The 19,092-nt window shown below is 43.9% G+C and overlaps 1 protein-coding gene and 1 long non-coding RNA gene across 3 annotated transcripts in view; one reads left to right on the top strand and one right to left on the bottom strand.

Moving 5' to 3' along the window:
* The window catches only part of LOC136580667 (uncharacterized), a 35,625-nt gene extending 16,992 nt beyond the window's left edge, over window positions 1-18,633 (top strand). Inside the window, exons 2-3 of the long non-coding RNA XR_010786998.1 lie at window positions 12,061-12,107; window positions 18,553-18,633. This is a non-coding gene — a long non-coding RNA (uncharacterized lncRNA). The remainder of the gene's footprint in view (window positions 1-12,060; window positions 12,108-18,552) is intronic.
* Window positions 1-19,092, bottom strand: part of DIAPH2 (diaphanous related formin 2) — a 1,247,874-nt gene that overhangs the window by 767,728 nt on the left and 461,054 nt on the right. The gene's annotated exons all lie outside the window — the stretch shown is intronic.

Genomic DNA, 19,092 nt, shown 5'->3' with positions numbered 1-19,092 from the left:
AGGAGTTAATTAATGACTTAAAGCACTTACATTGCAACAAAAAAATGCATCACCAACCCTGTTATTGGGTTATAACCAGACTGACAATAACAGCCTTCTCTGCTCATTGTATGATTATGGCAAAAACAGGTGAGCAACAAGAACAACAGCTCTTTCAAAGTACTCCACAGAACCCTCGCACCTCCCACCAGCATCAGTTTCTCAAGGTTCTCATATATAGGATGTGGTTGGAATGAAGCCTTTAATCGAGGCTTAATAATGATCCGTCTTTTTCCATAAAGGAAGATGGAATCTATTTTACATTCTATGTCGGAAAAAAAACAAGCTCCTAGAAAGAGTTATTTTGCTGAAAACCCGCCCTGCAGTTCCATCTCAGGCAGATCTGTAATTGATGAGAGATGTGGTGATTAGATGGATGGTCTTGTCACCAGAGACCCTAAAAGTGGTTCGCCCTTGACCTATTAATGGCTTTCGGAGGCTCTTTGTGTAGTGACCTCTTCTTCCACTTGTGTAGAGCTTGTTGGCCACTAGATGCCTCTATGCCGCAGAGAAGAGACCCAATTAGCAGAGTCTGAGAGGGGGGGCATTATTGGAATGTTGTATCAATGAACTGCTGCCATCAGGGCAAATTTGAACCCAGATCACGTGTTAAACCACTCAGATCAAAACTTTGGTGCAACTGTTGCAAGGCTGGAAAAGGAGATGTAACAATATGGCGGTACAGCCTAACTTGATGAATGCCCTACTGGAAAGTAGGTGTGCAGAGACACAGAATAAAAGACTGGGATAAACTGGTATATGGCACAACCTTCCAATAAAAAGAGCAGGATGCAGGAAGATTAATCTAACTTCTCTTTTCCTTGTGTAACCCAGCAGTAAAACACATCTAAGGCCAGCCATGACTGGACAGGTCACTGCCACCCACAACGTCAGCACACTCCTCTCATGCTGGTATGATCATTCCCAGGATCCCAGATAACCAAAACAAGTATTTAATTCACAAAAACCGAGACAGATCCTGCTAGGGTAAATCTTTTGAGATGTATGGACCATAAATAAAGCCTCAAAGTCCCTTAGAAAGAATCTCAGAACCTTTAATAAATTTGGAATTTTCAAAAAGAAAATTAAAAATAAAAATCAAAACTACATAAGAATAAAATTGTACCAACAAAGGGGGGACAATGAAGGATCTCTGCCGACTGTCTTGTACTCCAAGAAAGCAAGCTATCATAAAGTCATGAGTTATATAATAATCAATGACAACATCAATGCTTTAATTCCCTACAGAGAAATACACACTAATTAGTACCATGTCTTTTTATCTATACTGGACTGTACTACACTATAGTTGTCTGATTTGCAGTTTTAGAACCAGTTTTCCTACATTTTTCAGGAATTTTTCATGTCTATGAATTGGAACCCATCTAAATTTTTCATATTCACTAGTAGTATTTACCTCCTCCAACCACTTTGGAAGCCTAAGAGAAGTGATGAGCTCACTTTTCAGAAGTTCAGTTTGGCTACATCACCAAACCTTTGCAGTTCAAACCGAATCGGAAGTTCACCAAAACGCCTAAAACTATAAGCCCTGTATAACATTTTGAGTGCTCTCCGGGGCTTCCATGTCTCTTATACCAGTGTTCAAGACTAGTGTTGAGTGAACCAACCCTGTTTTGAGTAGAACTTCGCAAAACGCATTCTTTGAGCTTGTGCAGAGCCAAACGTCTAGCAAAGTCAATCAGAAACAAGTTCTACTGGTTTGTTTTGCTCAAAACTAACTACCGGTAGGAGTATTTGATCTTGTACCAGTATCTAGCAATTAGTGCCTTAGCAACATCTTTAAAATGAGGTTAGAACCTTTGTAATCCATTTCTGTAGGCCAAGTCTCAAGATGAAACTCTCCTGACTTGATGATAAAGATGAACTTTCACAATAGAGTCTTTGTTTGGCCCCGCAGTTATGGGATAGATGTTTCATTTAACAGAATGTGTAATTAACAACTTCATTTCATCCTCCACAGCACAGTGAGATGAACAAAAAAACCTACAGAGTAAGGTGTTGTTTTATCAGATATACTTTCTGATTAACAGCCCATAACTAAAGCTCCTTTAGCAGTTTTTTGGAAATTAGCTTTTTTTCCCCCCATTTTCCGCTTTCATTGTACCATCAAGATATGAGACAACATTTGCACTTCAAGTTTTGACTGTCTCAGCAAGAAGACCACTTGGATAATAATGAGGCTCAGTGTGAAGACCTTCACTGATAATGATGATTTTCATTTATCCCTATGGCAGGTTTTCTCAAAATTCACCAAAGGGGAAAAATACATACCGATCATCCTGTTTTTCAAGAAGTGCAATAGTTATTCATCTACAGCCCCTATGATTAGTGATTAGACACAGTCCCTGGTGGCCTGGAATATAAATGTATACTGTTTTATGAGGTCACATACACTATCCTACCAAAAGTATTTGGACACCCCTATCAGTAGACTGGATTGTGTCTTATTGGAGTGTCATGTGTCCTACACCATGCTACCTAAAATGCAGACCCTTAGAGGTGCCATCCATAATTTGTGACAGGAACTGCACACGATTGGATAAATGGCTTATGCAAGCAGTCCATCACAATGTGCAATACATCAGCCCGTGTATAATGGTGCAAGGAGTGTTGTCATTGTACATTTGAAAAAAGGAAGAATATGGTAAAAAGGACCATGCTTTCATAGGAAGCCAACAAACCAATTAAATATGTGCTTGGTGAAAACCCAACAAATCTTTTAGGACAGTGGTGCCCAAATTTGTTGTTCACCCTACCAGTTCATATTTTCTATAATACCAGGGAATTAACACTAGTTAATTGTGCTTATCAATAGTACAGTATTATTTAGTAGCCTTCCTGATAGAATAGTGCCAATGATCTTAACTAGAGATGAGCGAACACCAAAATGTTCGGGTGTTCGTTATTCGTAACGAACTTCCCGTGATGCTCGAGGGTTCGTTTCGAACAACGAACCCCATTGAAGTCAATGGGCGACCAGAACATTTTTGTATTTTGCCGATGCTCGCTAAGGTTTTCATGTGTGAAAATCTGGGCAATTCAGGAAAGTGATGGGAATGACACAGTGACGGATAGGGCAGGCGAGGGGCTACATGTTGGGCTGCATCCTAAGTTCACAGGTCCCACTATTAAGCCACAATAGCGGCAAGAGTGGGCCCCCCCCCCCTCCCAACAACTTTTACTTCTGAAAAGCGCTCATTAGCATGGCATACCTTTGCTAAGCACCACACTACCTCCAACAAAGCACAATCACTGCCTGCATGACACTCCACTGCCACTTCTCCTGAGTTACATGCTGCCCAACCGCACCCCCTCCCCCCCACAGCGCACACCAAAGTGTCCCTGCGCAGCCTTCAGCTGCCCTCATGCCACACCACGCTCATGTCTATTTAGAATTGCGTCTGCCATGACGAGGGACCGCAGGCATACACTGCAGAGGTTGGCACGGCTAGGCAGCGACCCTCTTTAAAAGTGGCGGAGCGATAGCCCACAATGCTGTACAGAAGCAATGAGAAATAGAATCCTGTGCCACCGCCATCTGGAGCTGCACACGTGGGCATAGCAATGGGGAACCTATGTGCCACACACTATTCATTCTGTCAAGGTGTCTGCATGCCCCAGTCAGACCGGGCTTTTTAATTCATAGACACAGGCAGGTACAACTCCCTATTGTGAAGTCCCTGTCGACCCACAGCATGGGTGGCTCCCTGGAACCCACCGGCGGTACACAAAAATATCCCATTGCATTGCCCAACACAGCTGAGGTAGTAATGTCGTGCGTAATACAGGTGGGCTTCGGCCCACACTGCATGCCCCAGTCAGACTGGGATTCTTTACAAGTGGACACATGTAGGTTTAACTCCCTGTGGACCCACTGCCTGGGTGGGTGCCAGGAAGCCACCGGCGGTACATAGAAATATCCCATTGCATTGCCCAACACAGCTGAGGTAGTAATGTCGTGCGTAATACAGGTGGGCTTCGGCCCACACTGCATGCCCCGGTCAGACGGGTTCTTTAGAAGTGTACAGATGTATTAAAAACTCAGTGTGCACCTACAGCATGGGTGGCTCCCTGGAACCCACCGGCGGTACACAAAAATATCCCATTGCATTGCCCAACACAGCTGAGGTAACGTCAGCTGTAATGCAGGTGGGCTAAAAATTAATTTGATTACACTGTAGGCGAGGGCCCACACAAATTGCTGTATCAACAGTACTAATGTACATCCCAAAAATTGGCCATGGCCAGCCAAGAGGGCAGGTGAAACCCATTAATCGCTTTGGTTAATGTGGCTTAAGTGGTAACTAGGCCTGGAGGCAGCCCAGTGTAACGAAAAATTGGTTCAAGTTAAAGTTCCAATGCTTTTAAGCGCATTGAAACTTATAAAAATTGTTCTGAAAAATTATTTGAGTGAGCCTTGTGGCCCTAAGAAAAATTGCCCGTTCAGCGTGATTACGTGAGGTTTCAGGAGGTGGAGCAGGAGGAGGAGGAGGAGGAATATTAGACACAGATTGATGAAGCAGAAATGTCCCCGTTTTGGATGGTGAGAGAGAACGTAGCTTCCATCCGCGGGTGCAGCCTACGTATTGCTTACGTATCGCTGCTGTCCGCTGGTGGAGAACAGAAGTCTGGGGAAATCCAGCCTTTGTTCATCTTGATGAGTGTTAGCCTGTCGGCACTGTCGGTTGACAAGCGGCTACGCTTATCTGTGATGATTCCCCCAGCCGCACTAAACACCCTCTCCGACAACACGCTAGCCGCAGGACAAGCAAGCACCTCAAGGGCATACAGGGCTAGTTCAGGCCACGTGTCCAGCTTCGACACCCAGTAGTTGTAGGGGGCAGAGGCGTCACCAAGGATGGTCGTGCGATCCGCTACGTACTCCCTCACCATCCTTTTGCAGTGCTCCCGCCGACTCAGCCGTGACTGGGGAGCGGTGACACAGTCTTGGTGGGGAGCCATAAAGCTGGCCAGGCCCTTAAAGACTGTTGCACTGCCTGGGATGTACATGCTGCTCGATCTACGCACATCCCCTGCAACATGGCCCTCGGAACTGCGCCTTCTGCCACTAGCGCTGTCGGCTGGGAATTTTACCATCAGCTTGTCCGCAAGGGTCCTGTGGTATAGCAACACTCTCGAACCCCTTTCCTCTTCGGGAATCAGAGTGGGCAGGTTCTCCTTATACCGTGGATCGAGCAGTGTGTACACCCAGTAATCCGTCGTGGCCAGAATGCGTGCAACGCGAGGGTCACGAGAAAGGCATCCTAACATGAAGTCAGCCATGTGTGCCAGGGTACCTGTACGCAACACATGGCTGTCTTCACTAGGAAGATCACTTTCAGGATCCTCCTCCTCCTCCTCCTCCTCCTCAGGCCATACACGCTGAAAGGATGACAGGCAATCAGCCGGTGTACCGTCAGCAGCGGGCCAAGCTGTCTCTTCCCCCTCCTCCTCATCCTCCTCATGCTCCTCCTCCTCCTCCTGTACGCGCTGAGAAATAGACAGGAGGGTGCCCTGACTATCCAGCGGCATACTGTCTTCCCCCGCCCCCGTTTCCGAGCGCAAAGCAGCTGCCTTTATGGTTTGCAGGGAATTTCTCAAGATGCATAGCAGAGGAATGGTGACGCTAATGATTGTAGCATCGCCGCTCACCACCTGGGTAGACTCCTCAAAATTACCAAGGACATGGCAGATGTCTGCCAACCAGGCCCACTCTTCTGAAAGGAATTGAGGAGGCTGACTCCCACTGCGCCGCCCATGTTGGAGTTGGTATTCGACTATAGCTCTCCGTTGTTCATAGAGCCTGGCCAACATGTGGAGCGTAGAGTTCCACCGTGTGGGCACGTCGCACAGCAGTCGGTGCACTGGCAGCTTAAAGTGATGTTGCAGGGTGCGCAGGGTGGCAGCGTCCGTGTGGGACTTGCGGAAATGTGCGCAGAGCCGGCGCGCCTTTACGAGCAGGTCTGACAAGCGTGGGTAGCTTTTCAGAAACCGCTGAACCACCAAATTAAAGACGTGGGCCAGGCATGGCACGTGCGTGAGGCTGCCAAGCTGCAGAGCCGCCACCAGGTTACGGCCGTTGTCACACACGACCATGCCCGGTTGGAGGCTCAGCGGCGCAAGCCAGCGGTCGGTCTGCTGTGTCAGACCCTGCAGCAGTTCGTGGGCCGTGTGCCTCTTATCGCCTAAGCTGAGTAGTTTCAGCACGGCCTGCTGACGCTTGCCCACCGCTGTGCTGCCACACCGCGCGACACCGACTGCTGGCGACATGCTGCTGCTAACACATCTTGATTGTGAGACAGAGGAGGAGGAGGAGGAGGAGGGTGCTTTAGTGGAGGAAGCATACACCTCCGCAGATACCAGCACCGAGCTGGGGCCCGCAATTCTGGGGGTGGGTAGGACGTGAGCGGTCCCAGGCTCTGACTCTGTCCCAGCCTCCACTAAATTCACCCAATGTGCCGTCAGGGAGATGTAGTGGCCCTGCCCGCCTGTGCTTGTCCACGTGTCCGTAGTTAAGTGGACCGTGGCAGTAACCGCGTTGGTGAGGGCGCGCACAATGTTGCGGGAGACGTGGTCGTGCAGGGCTGGGACGGCACATCGGGAAAAGTAGTGGCGACTGGGAACTGAGTAGCGCGGGGCCGCCGCCTCCATGATACTTTTGAAGGACTCCGTTTCCACAACCCTATACGGCAGCATCTCAAGGCTGATGAATTTTGCGATGCGGACGGTTAACGTTTGAGCGTGCGGGTGCGTGGCGGCGTACTTGCGCTTGCGCTCGAACACTTGCGCAAGCGACGGCTGAACGGTGCGCTGAACTACACTGCTGGATGGGGCCGAGGACAGCGGAGATGAGGGTGTGGGTGCAGGCCATGAGGCGGTAGTGCCTGTGTCCTGAGAGGGGGGTTGCATCTCAGTGGCAGGTTGGGGCACAGGGGGAGAGGCAGGGGTGCAAACCGGAGACGGTGAACGGCCTTTGTCCCACCTTGCGGGGTGCTTGGCCATCATATGTCTGCGCATGGTGGTGGTGGTGAGGCTGTTGGTGTTGGCTCCCCGGCTGAGCTTTGCGCGACAAAGGTTGCACACCACTGTTCGTCGGTCGTCAGGCGTCTCTGTGAAAAACTGCCAGACCTTAGAGCACCTCGGCCTACGCAGGGTGGCATGGCGCGAGGGGGCGCTTTGGGAAACACTTGGTGGATTATTCGGTCTGGCCCTGCCTCTACCCCTGGCCACCGCACTGCCTCTTGCAACCTGCCCTGCTGATGCCCTTGACTCCCCCTCTGAAGACCTGTCCTCCTGAGTAAGCGTTGCACACCAGGTGGGGTCAGTCACCTCATCGTCCTGCTGCTCTTCCTCCGAATCCTCTGTGCGCTGCTCCCTGGGACTTACTGCCCTTACTACTACCTCACTGCAAGACAACTGTGTCTGATCGTCATCGTCCTCCTCACCCACAGAAAGTTGTTGAGACAGTTGGCGGAAGTCCCCAGCCTCTTCCCCCGGACCCCGGGAACTTTCGAATGGTTGGGCATCAGTGACGATAAACTCCTCTGGTGGGAGAGGAACCGCTGCTGCCCAATCTAAGCAGGGGCCCGAGAACAGTTCCTGGGAGTGTTCCCGCTCCTGAGCAGGTGTCATTGTAGTGGACTGAGGAGGCTGGGAGGAAGGAGGAGCAGCAGACAGAGGATTCGGATTGGCAGCAGTGGACGGCGCAGAACTGCGGGTAGACGATAGGTTGCTCGAAGCACTTTCTGCCATCCAGGACAGGACCTGCTCACACTGCTCATTTTCTAATAACCGTCTCCCGCGTGGACCCATTAATTGGGCGATGAATGTGGGGACGCCAGAAACGTGCCTCTCTCCTAATCGCGCAGCAGACAGCTGCGACACACCTGGATCAGGAGCTTGGCCTGTGCCCACACCCTCACTTGGCCCTCCGCGTCCTCGGCCACGTCCACGTCCACGTCCTCTAGGCTTACCCCTACCCCTCAGCATGCTGTATTACCAGTGATTAGATTTCCCAGGCAGGAAATAAATTGGCGCAAGACTGCAGGCCAAATATAATTTTTGCCCTTTTTGGAAAACGAAAGGCCCCACTGCCTCTAGTGAATGAATTATCTAAGTTTAATAACTGTGCTGTGTCCCTGCTTATGTGTCACAGAACGTGAGGGTAGCAGAGTTATTATAACTCTTGGAGAGCAGGTATTTTTTTTCCCAATTAAGGAAAGCAAATGGCGAACCCAGCAGTAAAGCGTAGCTGGGTGCGTATGATTTAGCAATGTTTTTCACGCAGCTCACACGTCTACACAGGCGTAAGGACGGACACAGGCTGGACAAATAGATTTGTTTTCAGTTTTTTCCCACCAACAGGCAGCACTGCGTATATTCAATGAACCTGCGAAGTTTAATAACTGCGCTGTGTCCCTGCTTATGTGTCACAGAACGTGAGGGTAGCAGAGTTATTATAACTCTTGGAGAGCAGGTATTTTTTTTTCCCAATTAAGGAAAGCAAATGGCGAACCCAGCAGTAAAGCGTAGCTGGCTGCGTATGATTTAGCAATGTTTTTCACGCAGCTCACACGTCTACACAGGCGTAAGGACGGACACAGGCTGGACAAATAGATTTGTTTTCAGTTTTTTCCCACCAACAGGCAGCACTGCGTATATTCAATGAACCTGCGAAGTTTAATAACTGCGCTGTGTCCCTGCTTATGTGTCACAGAACGTGAGGGTAGCAGAGTTATTATAACTCTTGGAGAGCAGGTATTTTTTTTCCCAATTAAGGAAAGCAAATGGCGAACCCAGCAGTAAAGCGTAGCTGGGTGCGTATGATTTAGCAATGTTTTTCACGCAGCTCACACGTCTACACAGGCGTAAGGACGGACACAGGCTGGACAAATAGATTTGTTTTCAGTTTTTTCCCACCAACAGGCAGCACTGCGTATATTCAATGAACCTGCGAAGTTTAATAACTGCGCTGTGTCCCTGCTTATGTGTCACAGAACGTGAGGGTAGCAGAGTTATTATAACTCTTGGAGAGCAGGTATTTTTTTTCCCAATTAAGGAAAGCAAATGGCGAACCCAGCAGTAAAGCGTAGCTGGGTGCGTATGATTTAGCAATGTTTTTCACGCAGCTCACACGTCTACACAGGCGTAAGGACGGACACAGGCTGGACAAATAGATTTGTTTTCAGTTTTTTCCCACCAACAGGCAGCACTGCGTATATTCAATGAACCTGCGAAGTTTAATAACTGCGCTGTGTCCCTGCTTATGTGTCACAGAACGTGAGGGTAGCAGAGTTATTATAACTCTTGGAGAGCAGGTATTTTTTTTTCCCAATTAAGGAAAGCAAATGGCGAACCCAGCAGTAAAGCGTAGCTGGCTGCGTATGATTTAGCAATGTTTTTCACGCAGCTCACACGTCTACACAGGCGTAAGGACGGACACAGGCTGGACAAATAGATTTGTTTTCAGTTTTTTCCCACCAACAGGCAGCACTGCGTATATTCAATGAACCTGCGAAGTTTAATAACTGCGCTGTGTCCCTGCTTATGTGTCACAGAACGTGAGGGTAGCAGAGTTATTATAACTCTTGGAGAGCAGGTATTTTTTTTTCCCAATTAAGGAAAGCAAATGGCGAACCCAGCAGTAAAGCGTAGCTGGCTGCGTATGATTTAGCAATGTTTTTCACGCAGCTCACACGTCTACACAGGCGTAAGGACGGACACAGGCTGGACAAATAGATTTGTTTTCAGTTTTTTCCCACCAACAGGCAGCACTGCGTATATTCTATGAATAATAACTGTGTTGTGGCCCTGCCTATACAATTCTTTCCCTGCAGTATCAATGGAGGGTGCAATGCTCTGCAGAGGCGATTTTGAGAAGCCCAAAAAAAATGCAGCACAGCCAACAGCAGCCTGGACAGTACTGCACACGGATAAATATGGCCCTAGAAAGGACCGTTGAGGTTCTTGAAGGCTACACTCACTCCTAACACTCTCCCTGCCTATGCAGCACTTCTGTCCCTAATGCCAGGTGCAACGGTCTGCAGAGGCGATTTTGAGAAAAAAAAAAAAATCCCACTGCTAACAGCAGCCAACACACAGCTATCAGTGGCCCTAATAAGGACCTTTGGGGGGTCTTGAAGCCTACACTAACTACCAATTCTTTCCCTACAGCAGCTCCGGTATAAACAGCACTGTCCCTCATCTAACTCACACCGCATCTGAGGCGAGCCGCGGGAGGGGCCGACTTTTATATTAGGCGAACACCTGATCTCGCCAGCCACTCACAGCAGGGGGGTGGTATAGGGCTTAAACGTTGCAGGGGGAAGTTGTAATGCCTTCCCTGTCTTTCAATTGGCCAGAAAAGCGCGCTAACGTCTCAGGGAAGGAAGTGAAAGTAACCAGAACACCGCATGGTGTTCGTCACGAATAACGAACATCCCGAACACCCTAATATTCGCACGAATATCAAGCTCGGACGAACGCGTTCGCTCATCTCTAATCTTAACCATGAATCTATGATGAGAATTGGAAAACATGCACTCTTGGTAGATCTTAGAAGCTGAGTTCGGTCACCAATAATGAAACCATGGACAGAACATGCAGTTACCATACAGAATTTGTTCTAGTTACATTAAAGTTCATGGAATCACCATGCAACCCAACGCTATAGCCATAGATAGTATTAAGCAAACGGAACCAGTAGAACCTTATTTCGGGTTGACCATTGCACAAACCCTAGCTTTTTGAAAAGTTCTACTCAAACAGCGTTCTACTGGTTTGGTTTGCTCAACATGAGTCCTGAACACTGGTGCATAAAACACTGTCTGAGAACCATAAAAGCCTCGTAGACTACTCTGAGAGTGTTATGCAGGGCTTTTGTGTCTCCTAGATGATGATATACACCAGTTTTAGGGGTTGCAATTATTCAGGGAACAGGCAAACAAAACCTTTCTAATGTTCGCTCATCACTAGCCATGGGTATGAAACTTGGCTCTAAAGAACCTTGTTTCTGTCCATAAGCTGTGGCTGGACCACATGAAGGTTGATGATGAGTCATGTGCATTGGAACTTTTTGAATTAAGACCTTTTTTTGCCAGGAGACCCCAGACAGTAGGCTATTCCAGACGAGGGGACCTGACTGCTCATGTTTGGTCACAAACAATTAATTTTTAAATACACTTTTTGGAACATCAAATAATCCTTTTATTGTACTAAGAACCCGCAGACGGATGAAGATGCCATTAACCAGAATCTTGCCTATTCAACGCTGTCTCCGAAAACCTTAAATGCAAATTATTTAACAGACGACTACAGTATACAACGTGGAGTGAATTGCACCCTGGTGGCTGCAAGCAGATTTAGACCCCATTTTGCATAATGTTTTTTAACATCTTCTTAATATTTAATAGTAATTGTTATTGATACAATTCTTCCCGTAACACTAATTCAGAGATCTGCCAGTCTGGAAGTCTTGGTGAGAGTTCAGTTTTACAAATGATTGAGGACTCTGCAGACTGACAAGGGCTGGAAACAGAGTTTAACCCCCTGCTTGCCGTGGTAACCTGCAGCTTCCGACTTCAGAAGATGCCGTCCATTTATCAAGCTGACTTTTAATGTATGTCCTATGGTAATTCATAGTGTGTTCTTTTATTCCAAGCCATTTTCTTTGTACCAAGCAGTGCATTGAAAATGACAAGGAAGATGAATATAAGAACAATGTTGGGCTTAACCCAAGCTGAAAGTTAATGCACCTACAAATTGACAGTCTATCCTACTGTCAGCGTACAGCTGCAGGGTGTCATTTTTAAGAAGCACATTCAATGCTCTGTGAATGGAAAGTACTTTTTTTTTCTAAATAAGTAGTATCTGATGCTGGAAAGTTAACAAATTGAACGAGCTTTGATGAGTTCTCCAGACGTGTTACTTCTCAGCAGGTAACAATAATGCTTTCTTTCTACTTCTAAATGTAAGTTTCCATTACTGACTTATTTCTCATAGGCGTGAAGCAATGTGACCAGAACACCAAATTGAAAGAAATTACAAAGGTAATGACCAAGTCAACTTGACATCATTGTTTCTTTGAGGTTTTTTGTTCTTGATCAAAGTGCAAGTATAGACCTCCGGGAGTAGTAAGAGAACAGAACATGACTTAGGGAGGAGGAGGCTATGTCTTCTACATGAGTTATTGTTCAAGTACTTCTATTGATTTAGGCTGGTTAGTCCTCTGATAGAGACCTATCATGTAATTGGTGTTTTACTTAAGCGGAGATGTGGTTTATGCAGTAATGTAACTTCCTGTCTCTTCCTCACCATAGTAAATGGTAAAACTTTATCCTCCCCATGTCCACCTTATATTGCTTTATACTATAGCATTACTGATGGTAAGCCATTAGTTGGATATCTCCAACTGCCACCTGGATAAACGTGTGTGGGAGTATACCCATCTTCTGGGCACACAAGTAATTGATGGCTCTCATAACCATATTGCATGTTCAAAGTGGTCTCCAGCAGCACAACCAACAGTCCAGCACAACCAACATGTCTTGGGGAAGCTTGCAGAGTGCCCGCTCATGAAGTACCCTAAGCTATTACATAACTATATACATTGTTTACATCGTAAGTTCTCTACGGTGATGAGATTTATGAAGACTAATTAGTGCATTTATTTCCCTGATGAACTGTGGCTTGTGCAACTGCCATGGGGAAACGCCTCAGTCAGAGTGTAGAGGGATTTGTCAGCAGACAAGAGGCGCATACGTCTAGGCATATCACCTATTGGTTTAGTGTGAGGGTCAAATGTTATAAACTAAAGTTCTCTGGCAATGCTAGTAGCTTATCCTATTGGTCTGCTGTATGACTCTAGAACTATCATACATTGAGTTTATCATTAGTTTTTTTCTGCCAGATTTAATTGCATTATTTGTCTTATCAGGATTAATGGGATATATGTCTGACCTCCTATAATTAGATTGTTTGAGCTTCATCAGTATTCAATAGGATGTTAATAGGAAGCATGTGGATAGGATCACCATTAAGAGGGCGGGTCTACTGCTTGATAGGCAGGCTATATTTACTAGGTTATTAACTGGGTAAGTTTTCCTGTTTATTGTACTAAACCCTGCATATGGATGCATTATATATGTCATCTGGTCTGTATCATCTTATTGGCATCTTATCGCCTATATGTGACAAGTTTTGTCTATGATTGATTTTAATTGATATAATAAAGGTTATGTTGGTTGTGGGGGCTAACCTTTAGGTGTACTGCTACCATATAGGCAGGGGTGTAACTGTAGGGGATTCAGGGGATGCGTTGCTCCTGGGCCCAGGACCATTAGTGGGTCCATAAGGCCTCTCTGCTCCATATAGTAAGCCTAGTAGTATGAATAAAGCATTATAGTTAGGGGCCCTGTAACACATTTTGCATTGGGGCCCAGAAGCTTCACGTTATGCCTCTGCGTATAGGCATAAAATATATTAGAGCAAAATGTAAGTAGTAGTGATGAATAAACTTTTGAAAAGTTTGGTTCAGCAGGTTCGCTCAACCTTTGCAAAATGTTTTGTTTTGGTCCAAATTACTTCAAACCAAACTGGAATTTCACCAACCCCCCCCCCCCCGAAACTGTTGTGTAACACTGTCTAATAGCCATAAAACCTCTGTATGACACTAGTGTTGAGTGAACTGAACCAGTAGAACCCTGTTTATGAAGAGCTTTGCTAAATGCTTGGTTCAGGTTTTAGCAAAGTTTGATTCGAAGACCTGCACATACATTGTCGATCAATGGAAACTGTAATGTTACACTTTATTTCTCCTGTATAGAGTCGAGCAAACTGAAACAGGAGAACCCAGGATGAATCTGAACCAAGCTTTTAGCAAAGTTCTAGATGTTCATCTGGGCTTTCACCAAACACATATTTTATTGGTTTATTTGCTTCTTATGAAACTAAAGGGCCTTTCACACCTCTGATTCTCTGCCATTCTGGAAGAGCATTTAGCAACGTAATAGCATGTTGGTCGGTGATAGTTCTGGAGTTCACAAGAGTAGATGGTTGGTGATACGGGGATGAACCATCACTACTATAATTGTTCATCCCCATACATGGCTCTATAGCTCCCTGTCTACATGGGAAAATGTACCGCTGATCAGTGTGCATTTGTATGCTCACATAAATTATCCGATCAGCTGAGGAATGAATGTTTGGTCGTTTGTTGGAAGTTTGTTTGCATACTTCTACACAAACCAACAATGGGCTAAATGAACATTGGGATGAATCTTTATGCCACATTCTTGGGCTGTGTGAAAAGCCACTAAGATTTAGCTGTATTATGCTTGTAATCTAGAAAGAGGTAAACTAGTAAAAAGATGGATGGGTAAAGCCACAGTAATACTGAACAGATTATTAAGAAGCTTGAAGACCCAAATAGAAGACATGACATTCGGGAGAAATACTTTTTGAGCATTTGTGAGAATTTTATATTTATTTAAAGGGTAAAGTTAAGCTAACTGACCTAGTAGAATCCTGTTCTAAGTCGAACTTCACTAAAAGTATGGTTTAGCCCAAAGGCTAACTGAGTATTTAGCAAAGCCCAACCCGAAACAGGATTCCACAGGTCCGGTTCACTCAATACTGATCTATAACACTACCTTAGAACCATAAAAGTCCTGTATAACACAATGTGCAGGGCTTCCATGGCTCTTAGACAGTGTGATATACCAATTTTAGGGGTTTTGGTGAACTTCTGGTTTGGTTCAAACTAATGTGGAGAGAACAGAACCTTTTGTAAAAGTTTGTCAAACTAGCCAAAATGAACTTTTCAAAAGTTCACTCATGTCCTGTAGTGACAATGCAGGGAAATTGAACGTATGCTTACAGTTTCCCCTATAGATTGTAACGGCTTGTGAAGGATGCCAGTAGCTTATTATCAGGGAATCCTTCAAAGAAAATTAGATTTTCCAAGATGGACAACCAAATTAAAAAATACTAGGTCAGACAGATGCAAGGATCTTGTGGATTCCCATCAATCACTGAGAAGTAGAAAAATACTACCTGGTCAGATGAATCCAGATTTCTGCTGCACTGTACTGATGGGAGGTCAGAATTTGGTACAAGAAGAATGGATCAATGACCCCTTTCTGTTAGCTCTTCAGAACATGTCAGCACCTCAAACTAATCTGTAGCAACCACAAGAAGCTTTCTGTCCACAGGGGCTGATATTCCTGCAGAACGATTTTATCACCGAGTGGGATCTACAGTACAAAGAATTGCTGCGGATCTGAAGGATAAAGGAGTCCAACAATACTAGGATCTCGTCTTTATGTGTTCATTTTATGATATATTATCAGCATTAGATGATAGATAGATAGATAGATAGATAGATAGATAGATAGGAGATAGATAGATAGATAGATAGATATGAGAAAGATAGATAGATGTGAGATAGATAGGAGATAGATAGATATGAAATAGATAGATGGATAGATATGAGATAGATAGGAGATCGATAGATAGATAGATAGATAGATGTGAGATAGATAGATAGATAGATGTGAGAAAGATAGATAGATAGATAGATAGATAGATAGATAGATATGAGGATAGATAGATAGATAGATAGATAGATAGATAGATAGATGATAGATAGATAGATACATAGATCGATAGATAGATATGAGAGGGATAGATAGATAGATAGATAGATAGGAGATAGATAGATATGAAATAGATAGATGGATAGATAGATATGAGATAGATAGATAGATGTGAGATAGATAGAAGATAGATAGATATGAAATAGATAGATGGATATGAGATAGATGGATCGATAGATATGAGATAGATAGATAGATAAATAGATATGAGATAGATAGATAGATAGATAGACAGACAGACACAGGGGCGTAACTATAGAGGATGCAGGGAATGCGGTTGCACCTGGGCCCAGGAGCCTCAGGGGGCCCATAAGGCCTCTCTTTTCAATATAGGGAACCTAGTACTATGAATAAAGCATTATAGTTGGGGGGCCTGTTACAGGTTTTGCATTGGGGCCCAGAAGCTTCACGTTACTTTTCAAAAGTTCACTCATGTCCTGTAGTGACAATGCAGGGAAATTGAACGTATGCTTACAGTTTCCCCTATAGATTGTAACTGCTTGTGAAGGATGCCAGTAGCTTATTATCAGGGAATCCTTCAAAGAAAATTAGATTTTCCAAGATGGACAACCAAATTAAAAAATACTAGGTCAGACAGATGCAAGGATCTTGTGGATTCCCATCAATCACTGAGAAGTAGAAAAATACTACCTGGTCAGATGAATCCAGATTTCTGCTGCACTGTACTGATGGGAGGTCAGAATTTGGTACAAGAAGAATGGATCAATGACCCCTTTCTGTTAGCTCTTCAGAACATGTCAGCACCTCAAACTAATCTGTAGCAACCACAAGAAGCTTTCTGTCCACAGGGGCTGATATTCCTGCAGAACGATTTTATCACCGAGTGGGATCTACAGTACAAAGAATTGCTGCGGATCTGAAGGATAAAGGAGTCCAACAATACTAGGATCTCGTCTTTATGTGTTCATTTTATGATATATTATCAGCATTAGATGATTGATAGATAGATAGATAGATAGATAGAGATAGATAGATAGATAGAATTCTTTATGGTAAGAGAAGCAAAACTATGGAACTGGAGTTCAAAAGGGGCCTGTATATGTTTCCTGAATATAATAACATTACTAGTTATAGCCACTGGATTTCTGGAAATTGATAATTGAACCAGGATTTTTTTCCATTTCCCATACTTGGAGTCAGGAAGAAAATTTCTTTCCAAATTGATCAAATTATTTTTTGCTTTATCTATTTTTCTTCTTCAATACCTCTTTGTAATGTTCATTCCACAAATCAGCATATTTGAGCCTCGCACTTTCTGTAAAGACTTTTGATTTTGTGCCAGACAAATGTTCTTGGGATTTACAAAAAAAAAATATAATGGAAACACTCACAACTTTAACAAATTAAAGTTCAATTAAAATAACTAAACTTGAAATATTCAGAACAGTGATAAGTAGGGAACACAACAGATGTCAACTCCAGGACTTGAAAACAAATTGAGAGAGAAAACTTGCTTAAATGTTGAAAGCTCTTGTAAACCCTGATGATATATTATAGTGCAGATGACTTTTTGGTTGCATAAACTAAATTTTCTACATCACAGTGAGCATTGATTTATGAATAGGAAATTTCAAAGAAAGGCATTTTTTAAATAGACGTTTGGAGTACTTGTTTTATCTTTTAGAAGTGCAAACTTTTTAGATAAAAAGCCAAGAACTTTTTGTGGGACTTGAGAGCTATCAGAGAACTAAAAAAAAAAGAACTTATGCAATAAAAAATGGATCCACACAACTGGTTAAAATCTATTAAAACTCTCCAAAGATGATCTGACCTTTCCTAGGTTGAAAAGATGGTAGAATAATACTGATATTCCATAAATTATAAACCATCAATACAGTATGAAGACACTTGTGACCAAGCAGATCTCACATAAGATACTTATCCTACACAATGTATCAAAACAAAGAAGTAAAAAAAGAAAATGACGTATAAAGACATGAGAAAAAGATAAAAATTAGACAAAAAGAAATTAAGGATAAAGGGAGGGTAAAAGAGAAGATGAGCAAAAGGGAAGGAAGTACTGAATAAAGAAGGAGTGAAAGTAAAAGGAGGGAAGGAAGAAGAAGCAAAATGAGAAGAGGGGAACAGGGAAGCTAAGGAAGAGGTGCCAAATGACGAGGAGGGGTAAAGGAGGAAGATAAAGGAGAAGAGGAAGAGGTGAAGCAGAGCATGAAGAAGAGGAGGGTAAGGAAGAGAAAGCAGAGGAAACAAACCTGGCTGTGAAGATGAAGCAGGAAGAGCAAAAGGAGGCTAAGGGAGAGCAAGAGGAGGTGAAGGAAAAGCAAGAGGAAAAACAGGAGGCAAAAAAAAGAAGAGGAAGATGGATAGGAAGTAGTAGCTAAAGAAGAGGAAGTAAAAGAAGAGAAGGTGGAAAGAAAGGCCAGTTTTAGCAAGAGGGAGTGAAGGGGAAGAAACATGAAGAACTGGAGACTTAAGAGAGAGACGCAGAAGAAGAGAGGCTAATGTAGAGGTAGAGGTAAAGAAGGAGATATGAAAATGAAGAATAGGAGGCTTATGTAGAGAAGAGGAGGCTAATGTAAAGGAAAAGGTAGTGAAGAGGATAGGGGAAAAATTAAGGCAAAATCTATTCATCTGATGCTCAATAATGCACACTTCCTAGTTATCCAGAGTCCAATCAAAATAGTCTCCAATTACAATGTATGCCTATTACTATTATCATATCATTTTATATGTATTGCTGCATAGCAGAAAAACAGCTTTTATTATGGTTTCACATGATAATACTGTACTATTATGTTGTTCTCTTCTGCACTATATATAATGACATCCAATATCCCATCTCTTCCCTTTTTCATAGTTTATATTGCTATAAAGAGGTTGGAAAACCCTTCAGTGAACAGCCACCAGAAAACTGAGTCTTCATTACCTCGTATACTACTTACTGGGTAAAAATGGAAATGAACAGACTAAGTATTAAGTAAAATATATTTCTCCTCCCTCTATTGATTTATGCTAAAAAGTAAACATGTACAGCATGAAGTATTCAGAGACATCGAAAGGAACTGGTATTGACTCTGAAGATCAGTGACATGTTTAATTGAAGTTTAATTTTCACAAATTCATTGGGAAGCTCTGCTGGGACAGTGGCTGTAAACCTGTATGCATTTAGATTATCCACTATTGATTTCAATGTTAAATGCTGAATGGGATTATAGACCCGTATGTGTCTGGACACGATGCATCACGGCAATTCAAAGCATTCAGTGGTTATAACACAAGCAACATATGAAGGTCTTCAATGGGTCTGTTGGGTTCAATGATCAATGATATTCTTGTGAATAAGCAAATAATGGAACTTAGATGTCTACCCAAAATATTGGTAAGGTTAGTCTGTTTA

Source organism: Eleutherodactylus coqui, chromosome 10 (genome assembly GCF_035609145.1).
Source record: "Eleutherodactylus coqui strain aEleCoq1 chromosome 10, aEleCoq1.hap1, whole genome shotgun sequence".
Taxonomy (NCBI): Eukaryota; Metazoa; Chordata; class Amphibia; order Anura; family Eleutherodactylidae; genus Eleutherodactylus; species Eleutherodactylus coqui.
The sequence above is the reverse complement of the archived record's forward strand: the minus strand, read 5'-3'. Positions and strand labels throughout refer to the sequence as shown.